The following is a 16,373-nucleotide window of genomic DNA, read 5'->3' on the forward strand; positions in this document are numbered from 1 at the left end:
ACAAGGACTGTATTTACAATATTATTTCCCCACCCAGACCCTATCTGAGCATGAACACCCCCATCACCTTTACCCTTAGTGCTGAATACAGGTAATGGAGGAATAGGAAAACGAAACAGTCGAAGAGGCTAAAATGATCTGTGTAACAGTTAACTCGAGCAGTGAGGGAGGAGTGAAGGGGATGCGGTTTCCTGGGAGAGATTTGTGAACAGGTATCATGTTAGTAAGAGATAATGGAGAAAACTGGATGAAATTTCAGATTCAAGAATTTTTATAAATATAATCATCTCTGGACATTTTTCAGCTAAAGACTGTAATAAAGATTTATACTGCTTTTTAAATTAGTTTTAAGTTTGGTCTACCAAATGTGGCTTCAAGGAAAAAGTAAATTAGCTAGGACTCCTTCAGGGTTCAACATATATACTTACAATCAAATTAGAGAGAGAGACCCTTAATTCATCACAGTGTCTTGCATAAAATATGTGGTCAGTAAAACACTATTCCCCAGTCACCCCACCTCTCATATAATACAAAAAGGAGCAGACAACCAAAAGTTTCAATCTCTTTCATCGCAATTCCGTTAGGAAAGGTAGGGCCCAAGTGTCTTCATTTACTGCCAGTCTACCACTGTAAGCCACAGGTAGAAGCAAAATTCAAGGGTTAGGGGAGGCTTTTATAATGTATGTGGATTACAGCAGCCAGTTCAGCACAGACCCTTATTTACCAAGGGATTTAGAACCTTCTAAAACAGTCTTTCTTATTCCCTGTAGCATCAAAGAAAATCCCAAAGAACAGGGTAGTAAAACTCCTTAGTAGTCTGCAAAATACTTGTTTAAAAAAAAATGGTTTTGTATTTCAACATATTAGCAAATAAGGCTACTGTACATCATTATATCTTTTGCATATATAACTGGATACATCGAAATGTAGTCAGTATAGTCTTTTCTAACTACAAAGCTAAAATATGTTAATTATAGAATATTCAGTAAATGGGCAAAGGCTCTAGGAAAATAAAATCACCTATAATCCCACAGAATATGGGGGAAGAGAATAAAGTTCTGAGTGAAGCTTATTTTTAAGCTCTTAAAAAATTTACACATGGCTTCAAATTCTTACAATTAATTTCCATTCACCTCACAAACTCCACTGTCATATATCCTCCCTTTACCTGAAATACTTCCAAGTTCACAAAGATCTCACCCTTGGAGGGCCATATCTTTATACTATATACTCAGTTTACTCTTTCTTTCTAACTTCTTTGATGTCTCTATAGCATTGGCACTGCTGGCCATTCCCTTGCAAACACTCTCCTGTCCTGATTTACATCCTATTCTCCATTGTTTCTCCTATTCATCTGGTTACTCTCTAAAAGTCATCACTATGGGCTATTCTTTCTCATGTTAACATTAACTAAGAATTTTCTGGCTCTGTCCTCTATGTCACTTCTTTATACCTTTTCCCTAAATGACCAGAGTCATTCTTATGGTATCAATTACTAGCTATGTGTTAATAGGCAATAACACAAAATAGAGGCTTAATAAATGCTTAATTTTATTAATGACTTAATGACTTTCAAATCTAATCTTCAAGAGGTTCTTAGCTCGACACACCTGGGTGGCTTAGTAGGTTAAGGATCTGCCTTCCGTTCAGGTCATGATACCAGGGTCCTAGGAGGTCTGCACTGGGCTCACTGTTCAGCGGGGAGGAGCCTGCTTCTCCCTCTGCCTGTTGCTCCCCCTGCTAGTGCTCTCTTTCTTTCTCTCTGACAAATAAATACATAAAATCTTCAAAAAAAAAAAAGAATAAAAATTTAAAAAAAAAAAAAAGAATAAGTTCTTAGCCCAAGGCCAGAAACACCCAGCAGAAGTCTCTCATCTACTACAGCTAGAATAGTAATTGGCTGGTTAATAACAGTAAAAGTGGGTTAAGCACTGAATCATACAAACACATTTAATGTTAATCAAATAAATGTCCAATCGTTTGCCAATATTTTTAGAGTCAAGAGCACTAAGGAAGACATAATAATTATACATGTGCTCAAAATCATAGCATCTAAACATATGAAGCAATCACTGACAGAAATGAAGGTAGAAATAGCAATACAATAATAACAGGGAAATGCAACACCCTACTTTCAACCACGGATAGATCATCTAGAGTAGATCAATAAAGAAACAGAACTTGAACAACACTATAAACCAAAAGGACCTAAAAGACATATTCAGAACATTCTATGCAACAGCAGCAGAAAGTATATTCTTCTCAAGCACACATGAAACATTGTCCACGATAGATCACATGTTAAATCACATAAAATTTAGCAAATTTAAGATGGAAATCATAGTAAGTATCTTCTCTAACTACAATGGAATGACACTAGATATTCATAGCAGAAGAAAAACTGGAAAATACACAAATTTATGGAAACTAAATAGATTACTCTTGAACAACCAGTGGGTCAAAAAGCAAAAAAGAAATGAGAAAATATATTGAGACAAATGAAAACACAATATATCAAAATTTATGGATACAGCAAAAGCAGTATGAAGAGGGTACAGCAATGAACACCTACATTAAAAAATGATCTCGAATAAACAGCTTAACTTTACGTGTCAAGGAAGGAAATAATAAACATTAAAGCATAAATAAAAGAAATAGAGAACAGAAATTTAAAAATATTTTTAAAGATTAACAAAATTGACAAATTTTGTTGGACTAAGCAAAAAAGAGATTAGTCAAGTAAACAGATATTTAATATGTAACAGATACTAAAGAGGGCACATTACAACTGATACCAATGAAATACAAAGGATGAAAGACAACTATAAATAATTACAGACTAACAAACTGTATAATTTAGAAGAAATAGATAAATTCCTAGAAACATAGAACCTAACAGGACTGAATCATGAAGAAACAGAAAATCCAAACAGACCAATCATGAGTAAAGAGATTAAATCAGATATCAAAAATCTCCCAACAAGAAAACCCAAGGACCAGATGGTTTGATTGGTGTAATTCTACCAAGTACTTAAAAAAGAAGAATTAGTGCCAATTCTTCTCAAATCTTTTCAAAAAACTGAAGAGGGAATATATCTAAACTCATTTTATGAGGACAGCATTACCATGATACCAAAATGAGACAAAATCAGTACAAGAAAAGAAAATTATGTCCAATAACCCTTAATGAACACAGACGCAAATATCCTCAACAACATGCTAGCAAATCAAATTCAAAAGCACATTAAAAGGATCATACACCATGACCAAGTGAGATTTATCCCTGGGATGCAAGATGGTTCATAATACAAGAATCAATTAATATGACATCCTACAGATCAATAGAGTGAAGGATAAAAATCATGTGATCATCTCAAAAGATGTAAAAAAAGCATTTGACAAAATCCAACACTATATAAAAATTCTCACCATAGGGATGTAAGGAAATTACCTCAACTTATAAAGGCCATAAATGAAAAGCCACATCATCCTCAACTGTAAAAAGTTGAAAGCTTATCCTCTAAAATCAGGAACAAGGCAAGGACTCTTACTCTTGCCACTTCTATTCAACAGTCTTAAAACGGTCTAGCTAAGCTAGACCAATTGGCAAGAAAAAGAAAAAAAAAAAGGCATCCAAATTGGAAAGGGAGAAGTAAAATTATGTTTGCAGATGATACAATCTTATGTGTAGAAAACCCTAAAGAATCCATACAAATTCACATAAGAATTGTTAGAACTAACAAATGAATTCATAAAATTTCAGGACACAAAACCAACATATAAAAATCAGTGTGTCTTTATAGACTAACAAACTATCTGAAAAAGAAATTAAGAAAATAATCCCACTTGCAATAAGCATCAAAAATAATAAAATACTTAGGAATAAACCAAACAAGGGGGTGAAAGGCTTGTACACTGAAAACAACAAAGCACTGATGAAAGAAATTAAAGCTTATACAAACAAATGGAAAGATATCCCATATTCATGTACTGGTAGGCTTAGAATTGTTAAAATGTCCACAACTATCAAAAGTGATCTACAAATTCAATGCATTCCCTATCAACGTCCCAATGACAGTTTTTACAGAAACAGAGAAAACAATCCTAAAATTCACACGGAACCACAATAGCATACCACAATAGCAAAAACAAAAACAAAAAACTTAAGTACAAAGCTGAAGTCATTACACTTGGTGATTTCAAAATACACTGCAATAGGTCTACAAGAAAATAAATGAAATTGGATCCTTGTCTTATACCATACACAATAATCAACTCAAAATGAATTAAATATATAAATATAAGAACTAAAACTGTCACAACTCCTAGAAGATAATCCAAGGAAGAAGTCTGACATCGGGCATGGAGATAATTTCTTGGATATGACATCAAAATTGCAGGCAACAAAAGCAAAATTAGACACACAGCAAGTACATCAAACTAAAAATATACTGCACAATAAAAGAAAACATCAACAGGGTAAAAGGCAACCTACAGAATGGGAGCAAATATCAGCAAACCATATATATGATAAGGGTTTAGTATCCAAAATATACGAGATCTTAGAACTCAGGAGAAAAAAAAGCCAGAAAAAGAAACAAAAACAACCCAATTTAAAAATGGGCAAAAGAGGGGTGCCTGGGTGGCTCAGTTGGTTAAGTGTTCGACTCTCAATTTTGGCTCAGGTCATAATCCCAGAGTCTCGAGATTAAGCCCCATGTCCAGCTCTGCACTCAGGATGGAATCCACTTGAGATTCTCTCCCTCTGCTCTTCTCCCTGCTTGTGCACATGCTCTCTCTCTCTCAAAAAGACCCCAATAGGTATTTTTCTAAAGGTAACATAAAAGTGGCCAACAGGTATATAACCAATGCCCCACATCACTAGTCATCATGGAAACACATATCAAAACTATAATGAGCTATCACCTCATACCTGTAAGGATGGCCATTACATAAAACAAACAACAGAAAATAAGTGTTGGTGAGATGTGGAGAAATTGGAACCCTTGTGCACTGCTGGTGGGTATACTATTGTAAATAAAAACAGCATAGAGTTTCCTCCAAAAATTAAAAATAGGGGCGCCTGGATGACTCAGTGGGTTAAGCCTCTGCCTTCGGCTCAGGTCATGATCTCAGGGTCCTGGGATCGAGCCCCGCATGGGGCTCTCTGTTCAGCAGGGAGCCTGCTTCCTCCTCCCTCTCTGCCTGCCTCTCTGCCTACTTGTGATCTCTGTCAAATAAAAATCTTTTAAAAAATTAAAAACAGAATGACTGTATGATACAGCAATTCCATTTTAGGTATTTATCCCGAATAACCAAAATCAGGATCCCAAAGAGATATCTGTACTTCCATGCCCATTGCAGCATTATTCACACTTAGCCAAGACTTGGAAATAACTTAAATGTCAGGAATGGATGAATGCTTAAAGAAAATGGAGTATATACATGCAACTGACCATTGTTGTACCATAAAAAAGAAAAAAAAGTCCTGTCATACTACAACATGGGTGAATTCTGAGGACATTATGTTAAGTAAAATCACCAGGGAATGCTAGTGTCCTGTTAGCAAAACTTTGTCTCTTTTTCTTGTCAGCCCAGATCTTTGGCTCAACTAATTGCTGGCTGATTGCTCTACTGTTTTAAACAGTGCGTTGGGGCATAAGTTCTTTCACAGTCTGGTCCAGTTAAACCTGGGATTTGGTAGGTTTTCAGCTAGTCTCTGAGGTTGTTCTGACTTCTTCCTTCTTAGCTCTTTCCCTGGTTCTGAGAACTAGCTGACTGTTGGGTTAGCTTTTACTCTTAATGAAGAGGATCTATCAGCCTGCTCTTAATTTGCTTATTCTCAAGATCTCCATTGTTTTTGAGCGCATCCTTAGACTTGATTTTCCAGAATTCCATTTCAAGTAAAATTAGTTCCTCTGGGGAGAGCTTTGGTATCCTCTGTTCTTATGGACTACCTCTTCCCGAGCCAGAATCTTAGAGCCACTGCTCCACGGGCTGAGTGGGGGTAGCAGCATCTGGTCTTCTTGGCTTGCCTCTCTCACTGTGAAACTATTGCTTTTTAAGGAAGGTAGAGTGAGGACAACTGGGGCCTTAGTATTCTAAGTCTGCTACATCTGGAGTAGAGTCTCCATTCTATCAGTATGGGGTGGGTGGAGGATGGGAGCCTTTGACATCTCGGCTGCACTCACCAGGAATGTAGCCTCTATAACTTAAAGTTGGAGAGGATGAGACATGCTGGTAGCCTGCCCTCCTCATAAGACACAGTGTCCTTTGGGGCACCAGGGTGGCTCAGTTGGTTAAGCATTTGACTCTTGATGGCTCAAATCATGATCTCAGGGTCATGAGATGGATCCCCCCTTTGGGCTCTGCACTGGGCATGGAGCCTGCTTAAGATTCTCTCTCCCTCTGCCCCTCCCCTACCTTGTATGCTCACTCTATTAAAAAAATTAAAAAATGAAGATACAGTATCCTTTCACCGAGAGATGAAAGACAGAGCACCCATCTTCTTAGCCTCACCTGTTAAGAGTGGAGCTATTCTAACATTGAGCTGTGGGGAATAGTGAAGGGTAGGGGCTGGTCATGACTTAATTGCCAAATGGCTGTTCTTATCAAGTACTAGAAGATTTTCCTGGATAAATGTTTCTTCAGTTGGTGTATACCTATAGGATGATATCCAGTGACTTTAATTTTTTAAAAATAATTTCCACCAGTTATGCTTATTTTGGTGTAGAGATCACAAAGATTCTCACACTGCCATTCTGGAAGTGGAGCCTCTCTTCATATCTATATTTTAAGTGCAGGAAGAATAAAATGAGTTTTGAAGTAATCAGATGAACAGTTTCCTTAGATTTTGAAAATTTTATTCCAATATATGTTTTTAAAAAGGACAAAAAATTAAGTAATATACATTGCATGCCTGGAATATGCTAGGCATCATTTTGAGTGGTTAAAAAATATTAACACATTTAGTCCTCTATAAGGTGCATAGCTATTTTATTTTCCTCACTTTATTGATGTGAACAGAGGCCCCCAAAGCTTCAGTAATTTGCCCAAGGTCATAGAGTTAAGAAGTAGAAAAGCAGGGATTAAAGAAAAGTAAATTCGCTCAGCAGATGGTATTTTTTAATTTCACTTTTCTTTTTCTATAAACAGATAATACATACTAAAATTTAGTTCACAACATAAATAAATTTATTTTGTTTTAAAGATTTATTTATCTGAGAGAAAAAGAGAAAGAGAGAACATAAGTGGGAGGGGCAGAGGGAGAGGAAGAGAGAATCTCAAGCAGACTCTGTACTGAGCACTGAGCCCATTCAGGGCTTGATCTCATGACTACAAGATCATGACCTGAGCTGAAACCAAGAGTAGGACACTTAACTGACTTTGCCATCCAGGTGCCCCATAATGTAAATAAATGATAAATCCTGTTTTTACTTAGTATTATATCATAGTCACATTTTTGCCTTACATATTCTTTGAAATTATTTCTAATGGCTCCATAATTTTGCTCTACCTTGCCAAATTTCCTTCACTTTCTCAGTAGCATATGATAGTAGTATTTGTCTTAGGAAGTCACCATCCCTAAATACAATATTTTCTTTTAAAATATAGTTGTTAATCTCTGTAAAGTTGATTCATCTTATATTTACAATTTATTTTTGCAATTGTTTCATTTCTAGGTGTCTTACTCGGTTTGGGCTGTCACAACACAATAGATGACTGGATGATTTAGAAAACATTTATTTTTCATAGTTATGGAGTCTGGGACGTCCAAGATCAAGCAGCCAGCAGATCTGGTATCCAATGAAGACCCACTTCCTGGTTTGGAGACAGCCACCTGGTCTCTCCTTAGGAGGACAATAATCCTATTGCATGGGCTCTACCCTCATGACTTCATCCAAACCTAATTATCTTCCAAAGGTCCTACCTCCAAATACCATCACTTTGGATTTTGTAATTAATTTAAGATAATGAATTTTAGGGAGAAACAAAGATTCAATCAGTCCATGTACTAAGTAAGTGAATTAGTTTTCCAGACCTGCTATAACCACAAACTGCTTGATGTAAAACAACAAAATTAGTTCTCTCATAATTCTGGGGCCAGAAATCCAAAAGTCAGTTTTGATTATGGGCCAAAATCAAAGAATCAATAGGGCCATGCATTCATCAATGGCTCTAATTACAAAGTTCCTTCTTTGCTCCTTCAAGCTTCCGGTGGCTCCAGGCATTCCTTGGTTTGTGACCACATCACTCCCATCTCTGCCTCCATGGTCCCATTTCCTCATCATCTTCTCTCTCAAAAAAAAACCCAACCAAACAAAAAACCTCCCTCTGCCTTTCTCTTATAAGGATAGGTATAATTGCATTAAGGCCTTCCCAGATAATCCAGTTTAAGGATTTAAAATCTTTATTTATTTTGCTATATAAGGTAATATTCACTCTATGTAAGGTTACAAATGAGATTCTTATGTTCATTATCTTCCTGTTACATCTTAGACAAATGCTATAAAGCTGCAAATTTTAAGTTTCAGCCCTGAGGTACTTCCAGAGACACAACTCAAAAAACATTATCAAGTAAGGGATATCAAGAAAATTAAATTCCCTCTTATAAGAGAATTATCTAAAACATCAAAGTAACTCATTGCCCCTCTGCAAAATGACAAATCTTTTCCTACATTCAGGAATATTTTTATAATTTCAATTATCTTTTAAACTCAACTTAGTCACACACACACACACACACACACACACACACACACACACACACACTCTTTCTTCTACATAAGCCTTTGTATGCATGAAGAATATTTATATTATTTAGTCTGCTCTAGGAGTTAAAAGTTCGGATTTTGCTGCACCAAAGCTATTACTAAGAGTTATGAGTACAAAGTAATGAAACTACATTTTTCTTTAATATGTAATTTCATACTTTACATGTAGATAGGTGCTGTGCCCATTAGGGTAGGCAATTTGGGAAATATATACTTACTCATAATTTGCAACTTCTCAAACTACATTTATAATTCTTCTTTTAGAAATTTCTTCTCTATCAGTTTATTATACACCAAAAGACTTATTTTTAATGGTCATACTTTCTTTTAAAAGTATCAGTTTAGTATTCTTAAACTCACTCATAATTATTAGTCACCAAACTTGAGATAGTTATCTTTTATTTTTAAAAAGCAAGCTTACCCCATGTGGCATTTTTTAATATTATTAAGATTCTTTTAAAAGAATAAAGGTGGTACACTGTAATCTGTAACCAATTTTGCCAAGCAGATTTGTTGGTCAAGCTGGAGACACTCACCAATGGACAGTTATGACCACCACAATCCAGCTCTCTAGTCCCCTTTGTACAGTCCATCCCCATGCCACCTAGGCCCAAAAGACTATCTATAAATGTTTAGTTGATTCAAGGACAGCATACTACTTCACACTATGGCCAAACCAAACCAGGAGAAATCAATAGTCTCCCTTTCCATGATGCAAGAGAGCTTCAGGTTCACCAGAATTGAGTTCAACTCTTGAGAGAAGGCTTATTGAGAAAATTTGGAGATACCCACTGAAGCCACACATGAACTAGTTATTCTAAATAACTGACTACAAAGGGACTAACATGAGTCATCAGGTCTGGGGCTAGATCAAAATTTCCAAATGCAGTGAAAGTCTCTTCTGATAGGTAGATCAGTATCCTTGATTTAACCCAGTATCTAATCAACATCCCTTTCCCCTGGAAGTGGGATGGGGTACAACCAGGGAAACACAGGTTTACCACCAGATACTTTCTACTAGTTCTCCCATGGGACCTACATAATTTCTGGTCAGTAATTTCAAGTTTTAATAATTTTAAGTATTTAGTTTGCATACATCTAAGATACTAAAACCATGTTGTCCATTTGGCTACTAATGCTGGGATTCATACCTGGTTTTATAAACTTGTTCGTTTTTTTCTCTTTAAGTTTTGTTTTTAGTAATCTCTACACCTAATCTCTACACCTAATGTGGAGCTTGAACTCATAACCCCGAGACCTAGAGTCTCATGCTCCTCCAACAGAGATAGCCAGGAGCCCCCTTTTCTTGTTTTTAATCTAGACTTTTTTAGCTCATGAATTTTGTCATTAAGAAATATTAAAGCAGAATGTCATAAAATTTCAATTTAGTTAGGTAACATCAAGAATTTTAAAATTAAAAAATGTATCTTCTAAGCAAATAATAAGCTTCTAGAGCTATTTTCAAATAGAATTTAAAGCAAGAATAAGTTCTTCGTAGGTGGCTGCTAATGGCTTATTAACATTTAAATGGATGTTTACAGTCTAAAGAATATAGGTAAGAAGCAGGATGAAATGAAGCAACACTTTTTAAAAAAATATTAAAATTTAGCTTTTATAGTGACACAGATTCTTAAGGATTCATCAAGAGAATAGATATATATGAACTGCAAAGTATTAATACATTTCATTAGAAGTTAAATAAACTGATATGCCTAATAATTCATTCAGTAGACACTTCAGTAGAAATGCAATCAGGCTATCTCACACACTATCACAGTCCATGGGAAAGGAAAAATGTTTTTTGTCATGAATGATCTTGCAGAGTTGTGGTGGTTATTAACTATTCTCTTCCACTCCAAATTCACCCTTTTGCTCTGAAAATGGATCTAGGTCTTTCAATAGGTTTTCTTTGACAAATGCAGCATATGAAGGTTTGTCAAAAGAGGGCACTGGAGAGACAGACACACAGGAGAGGGCAAGAGGAAGCGGTTTTGTCCCCTCCTGGTTCCCCCAGTGCCCAGCTCCTGTAAGTGTAGAGAGGTCAGCTGACCCTGCAGCTGCCCCAGCAGTGGCTTGGGTGACTGTGTAGTAGGAGTACCTCCAGTAAGAGGCATCTGCAGCAAGTTCCCAGGGGGTGGATTTGGGGTAAGTTCCAACAAAAATGCACCACACTGACTTTTCTGCAGTGACCCACAGCCAGGTCCTCTGCAATAAACTCTGGAAGTCTCAAGGGGTCATTTCTTGGGGTACTCTATCTCAGTCATCATATTATACCTGCTATTCCTGTATTCTACTGTCATACTTACAGTCCTTTATATTAAGCTTTCCCTGTTCCAGTGATCATGTGGTTCCTCTCTCCTGACTGGACCTAGATTTATGCAGCAACAGAAAGCACCGTTTTCCAATTTTTTCTTTACATACCTCAGAATAAATATGCTTATTAACAATTATCAATACTGATATAATAAGAAGACAAAATAATCAGAAAAAAGCTTTTCTGTTAAAAATATTTTACTTACCTAATCCTATAGGGATTTTCATTCCCTAAGAAAAACCAGAGAACAATAAGAAAGAATGTTTCCTCACTATTATTCATCTACAGGGGGAAAATTCCAGTTGAAAGTACTAAAAATGTGAAGCCAAAGCTTTCATGAAAAAAGGAAACTTGTCTGGTTTGTGCATAGCAGAGAAAAGAAGATCAAATCAATTTTACAAATCACTAGAAATGAAAAGAAAAAGGAAAGGTCTCAACGAATGAATGAACTTCAATTCATTATCTATCCTGTCTTGTTAATGTAAGTAAAAAATACAAATGAACATTCCTGAAATACGACAAAACAAATCAGATAGCATGAAGAAAAAGGGGAAGAAGAAAATACTATCACAAATTTTAAATGGACATAGACAACTGCCAGGAAACAACTTTATAAGCAACTTAAATTCTGAAAAAAAATTAATTTCTATATTTTATCTTTATAATTTCCTAAAAACAACTTTCTCATTCAGCATAAGAACTGTACAGAACTTAAAAGTTATAAATCTCTTTTTCATATACCCTTATATAGAGATAATAACAACATCAATAAAAAGATCCCTCCTATAATGAACTATCAGAAAGAGAATTAAGAAAACAATCTACAATTGAGTCAAGAAGAATACCTAGGAATAAATTTAACCAAGCAGATGAAATATCTGTATATTGAAAATTATAAAGCACTGATGAAAGAAATTGAAGATACAAATTAGAAGAATATTGTTAAAATGTCCATACCACCCAAAGTGATCTGCTGATTCAATGTAATCCCTATCAAAATATCAATGGCATTTTTCACAGAAATAGAACAATCCTAAAATTTGTATGAAACCAAAAAGACCCTGAAGAGCCAAAGCAATGTTGAGAAAGAACAAAGCTGGATATACCATGCTCCCTGATTTCAAACTGTATTACAGAGCTATGGTAATCAGAATAGTATAGGACTGGCATAAAAACAGATGAATAGATCAATGGAACAGAATGGAAAGCCCAGAAATAAACCCATGCATATATGGTCAATTCATTAATGACAAAGGAGCCAAGACTGTACAATGGGAAAAGACAGTCTCTTCAATAAATGCTGTTGGAAAAACTGGACAGCCACATGCAAAAGGATATCTTACATTATACATAAAAAATACCTCAAAATGGATTAAAAACTTGAATGGATGACTTGAAACATAAAACTCCTAGAAGAAAACATAGGCTATAAGATCTCTGACATTGGTCTTAGAGATGATTTTTTGGATCTGGCTCTGAAAACAAAGGCAAAAACAGCAAAAATAAACAAGTGGACTAGCTCAAACTAAAATGTTTCTGCAAAGCAAACTGTCAATAAAATGAAAAGGCAACCTACTGAATAGGAAATAATACCTGTAAATCATTTATCTGTTAAGCAGTTAATATCTAAAATAGATAAAGAACTCCTATAATTCAATGGTAAAACCACAAACAATCTGATTAAAAAATGGGCAGAGAATCTGAGAAGATATTTTTCCAAAGAAGACATACAGATGGCCAGCGGGTACACGAAAAAAGATGCTCAACAACAGGGAAATACAAATCAAAACCACAATGAGATATCTATCACCTCATACACGTTAGAATGGCTATTGTCCAAAGACAAGAAATAACAAGTATTAGCAAAGATGTAGAGAAAAGGGAACCCCTGTGCACCGAAGGTAGGAATGTAAATTCATGCAGCCACTACGGGAAATGGTATAAGTGTTCCTCAAAAAATTAAAATGGCATTACCATATGATTCAGTCATACCGTTTCTGGGTATTTATCTAAGGAAAACAAAAACACTGACTAAAAAAGATAAATGCACCTCCATGTTCACTGCAGTATTATTTATAAATAGCCAAGACATGGAAACAACCTAACTGCTCTCCCTCAATGGACAAATGGATTAAAAAAATGTGACACACATACACACATATATAATGTGATATATATATATATATATATATATATATATATATATATATATAACAGAATACTGTTCAGTCATAAGAAAGAATAAAATCTTGCTATCTGTGACAACATGGATGGACCCTGAGGGCACTAAACTAAGAGAAATAACTAGAGAAAGATAAATACCATAGGACTTCACTCATACATGGAATTTAAAACCATAGCAACAAGAAAAAAACCAAGCTCACAGATACACAGAAAAGATGGGTAGCTGCCAGAGGCAGGAGGTAGGGTGTAGGTAGGTGAAAATGGCTAAAGGAGTCAAAAGGTACAAACTTCCAGTTATAAAATGTTATGGGGATGTAATATACAGCATAGTGCCTAGAGTTACTAATATTGGATTACATATTTGAAAGTGGCCAAGACAGGGATGCCTGGGTAGCTCAGTGGGCTTAAGCCTCTGCCTTAGGCTCAGGTCATGGTCTAAGGGTCCTGGGATAGAGCCCCGAATCGGTCTCTCTGCTCGGCAGGGAGCCTGTCTCCCCCAATTCCTCTCTGCCTGCCTCTCTGCCTCCTTGTGATCTCTGTCAAATAAATAAATAAAATCTTAAAAAAAAAAAAAGTGGCCAAAATAGCAGATCTTAAGAGTTTCTCATTGCAAGAAAAAAAAAATGTTTAACTATGTTATGGGAACAGATATTAATCAGACTTATTGTAGTAATCATTTCATAATACACGCAAATACAGAAACATATAAATATTAATACATAAATGTAATAAAATATTAATACATAAAAACCCCCATCCTTCTTCCCAGATCTAGAAAACTGAGTTTTCTAGAACAAACAGCAATAATATAACAGATTAAGGTAACATTACAACAAAAATCCAGGCCATGGGAGCTATGGTCTAAGATTGTCGGGAGATCTTAAAATCTTAGGTTTGGGAGAAGCTAATTCTTAATCTAAAGAAGCAGTATAAATGAAACAACAAAAAGGCACTAGTTAGATTTTAGAAACTGGGAGAGTCATTAGATAATCCAAAAACAAAACCTCCAATCAACTAATCGAGCAAACAAACAAAAAAACCCCTTAAGCAACCCTAAATAACTTCCAGATTTTAAGTTTAAAACAAATGAAAAAGAGTGAATTCCCCAAATGTTTCAAGGAAAAATAGGCCCTTCCTGCCTTTAGTTAAACAAACTCTTTAGTTGAAGGTTCTGACTCTCCAGTTTTGGAGAATATGACTGCTTGACAGGCAAAATACAGGATGAAAATAAAGATAATAGTAATTTGGTAACAAATTATAAACTTCAACTGGACACCAGCACTTCAAAGTAACCATTAGTCAGAGTAAAAGGGTCTGTGGTCACAGTGTTATAGAGAAGTACTGTCTTCTGTTTATATAGTATGAATAACTAGGACCTTATCAATAAAGAAAAACCAGAAATGGTATTATTGAGAACAAGTAGAGTTACTAAAGAAAAACTATTGAGTTATTTCCCTTAATTTTATTTATTTTTTGAAAAAAAAAAAAAAAAGCACATTCAAGTCAGCATTTCTTAAAACAAAATAGTACATTGTCTTATTTTCAGTATTACATACTTTTCTTCTCCTAACAACATCGCTAATGAAAAATAAGGAAAATTTTCATTTCTTTACAAATGGAGATAAGTTAACAAAGTATAATGCTACTTAACTTTAAAGATACACACAGAAGATAAAGGATTTTCCATGGCCTCACATATTAATTTAGACTAAATTATACCTCAGTCTCTTTGCTGGTGAGGTAGACTACCTATGGAAATATATTTTGATATCAGTTATTTTCTATTTTTCAGTTTTGTGTCAGATTTCAGAGGATATTAATGAAGAGCACATTTTCTAGAAATCTGAACGCTAAAGCAGCAGACAGGAATGATCATTTATTATAGTATTACTAGTCTCTGGTTTAAACATGTCATCCCTAAATCCTATGCTAAGATGCTCTTCAATAATACTGTGGTGAGGAGTCTCTTATACCAAGGGGTCAAGAGACACAGTGGAATGTCTGCCTGACTGTATGTGACATTTAAAAAAGAATACTATATTCAGTTCAAGTAGTAGTAAGGTCTGAAGGGAAAAAGGACCATAAGTAAATAAGTAAGCAAGTTAAGTAAATAAAGCTGTATTCCTAACAAGTTTTTATTTCTACAACTACAGCTATAACACAGTTTTAAATTCAATTGTTAGAGGATTAGTATTTTGATCTATGATTAAAATCTAATGAATTTTAAATTCATTTTCTGCCAATTATATAAAAAAATCTAATTTCATTGTAACAAACTCTGAGCACTGTCAAAATTTGTTTTTTATTTCAAATATCCATTCAGGAAATTTTCAAAAAACAAATATTATAAATCAGTAAAATCAACTTGCCTTAAAATTTTCTGTCATGGAGAGGACTTTTATATGCTATTTAAAATGGAATTTATCCAGAATTCAATTACCTGTCCACACCAATGAAGACTTCCATAGACAAATATTGCATGTTTGTTCTTCCTATAAAACAAAGCGATAATTTACCTTATTTATTATTTATTTATTTATTTTGGTTTTTATTTTTGTTTGTTTGTTTTTAATTTTTTATTTTTTATAAACATATATTTTTATCCCCAGGGGTACAGGTCTGTGAATCACCAGGTTTACACACTTCACAGCACTCACCAAAGCACATACCCTCCCCAATGTCCATAATCCCACCCCCTTCTCCCAAACCCCCTCCCCCCAGCAACCCTCAGTTTGTTTTGTGAGATTAAGAGTCACTTATGGTTTGTCTCCCTCCCAATCCCATCTGGTTTCATTGATTCTTCTCCTACCCACTTAAGCCCCCATGTTGCATCACCACTTCCTCATATCAGGGAGATCATATGATAGTTGTCTTTCTCCGCTTGACTTACTTCGCTAAGCATGATACGCTCTAGTTCCATCCATGTTGTCGCAAATGGCAAGATTTCATTTCTTTTGATGGCTGCACAGTATTCCATTGTGTGTATATACCACATCTTCTTGATCCATTCATCTGTTGATGGACATCTAGGTTCTTTCCATAGTTTGGCTATTGTGGACATTGCTGCTATAAACATTCAGGTGCACGTGCCCCTTCGGATC

The 16,373-nt window shown here is 35.2% G+C and overlaps 1 protein-coding gene across 4 annotated transcripts in view; it reads right to left on the minus strand.

Annotated features, from left to right (window-relative positions):
* Nucleotides 1-16,373, minus strand: part of RASSF8 (Ras association domain family member 8) — a 128,600-nt gene that overhangs the window by 49,299 nt on the left and 62,928 nt on the right. For 2 of the 4 annotated variants that reach the window (XM_059402752.1, XM_059402754.1), the window contains one exon: nt 15,713-15,764. The exons of the other annotated variants lie outside the window; for them this stretch is intronic. The gene's annotated coding sequence lies outside the window, so the exon portion shown is untranslated. The remainder of the gene's footprint in view (nt 1-15,712; nt 15,765-16,373) is intronic. 4 annotated transcript variants of the gene reach the window in all.

Source organism: Mustela nigripes, chromosome 6 (assembly GCF_022355385.1).
Source record: "Mustela nigripes isolate SB6536 chromosome 6, MUSNIG.SB6536, whole genome shotgun sequence".
Taxonomy (NCBI): Eukaryota; Metazoa; Chordata; class Mammalia; order Carnivora; family Mustelidae; genus Mustela; species Mustela nigripes.